The sequence below is a fragment of the Tupaia chinensis genome, unplaced genomic scaffold, assembly GCF_000334495.1.
Source record: "Tupaia chinensis unplaced genomic scaffold, TupChi_1.0 Scaffold144899_1, whole genome shotgun sequence".
In the NCBI taxonomy this organism is placed as follows: domain Eukaryota; kingdom Metazoa; phylum Chordata; class Mammalia; order Scandentia; family Tupaiidae; genus Tupaia; species Tupaia belangeri.
Genome location: NW_006204759.1, coordinates 643,445 through 644,559, shown reverse-complemented (window position 1 = coordinate 644,559; position 1,115 = coordinate 643,445).

The window sequence follows — 1,115 nt, the reverse complement described above, 5'->3', positions numbered from 1 at the left end:
CCCTCTGCCCGCCCTTCGGTGGCGGGGGCCCATTTCAGCTCGTCCAGGGCGCGCCCCCGACGGAGACCTCGGTGCTGGCGGAGGGCCTGGCCTCTCCGCAGGACACCCAGTGGGCCTGAAGCCCCAGGAGTCCGACCAACGGATGGCAGTCCCGCGGGCCGCGAAGCCGGCGACCCTCCGCCCCCTGGGCCCCCGTGGTCAGTGGCAGTATCCCTCTGCCGTCGGGGGTGAAATGACCCCACCGGTAAGTGGCAATGTGGCCAAGGACACTCGCTGGATGGAAAAGCGGCCACTTGACAGACAGGAGCTCCTCGTGTGCCAGGCCACTAGGCACAGGTTTTTTGGGGGGTGATTGTAGGTTCCTGACTGGAGGGTGGGGGATGAAGGAAGGGGCCAGATTAGGCAGTGCCCCAGCGCTAGGGAAATGTTTTGTTTCTGAGACCGAATGTTAGGGGTTTAAGTCCCCTTCCGCCACGGATAAGTCGTGTGTGCCTGAACTATTTACTCCCTCGGCCCTGCTGCATGGATGTGATGGGGACTAAATATTAAAAGTGCTATGCAAATTAAAGCGAGCAATACAGGAAATACTAGGGTGTCTGGTGCTTTGCACCACGAAGGGAAAAGACGCCAGATCACCCTGTAGAACCACTTTTCCTGCAGAAAGAGGGAATTGCAACCTAGGGAAGAGCTGCTTCACTAAACATTGTGAAACACCGTGTTAAACAGTCCCGGGCCCCAGTGACATCTCCCCCCCTTCTTCAATAAAGTTGCTAATAGTAAAGGAAAAATTGGAAGCAGTATATTTTTCTTTTATTTTTAATTGACGAGTAATACTGTATAAGCAATATAATTTTAATAATGGAATGTTTTAAAATGTAAATTGGCTATATAGTAGAACATTACTGAGTCATAAAATAAAGGTTTGCAAATGACGTAGTGACATGGAAAAATGTTCACAGTATATTTCAGAAAGCAAGATGTATATTTCAGAAAATAAAAATGGACGGCATGGTCCCAGTTTGTTTGTATGTGTGTATTTTGTGCCTATAAAAATTATAGTAAAGGGGCCAGCAGGTGGTGCGGTGGTTAAGGGCACTGGACTCCTACATTGCTGA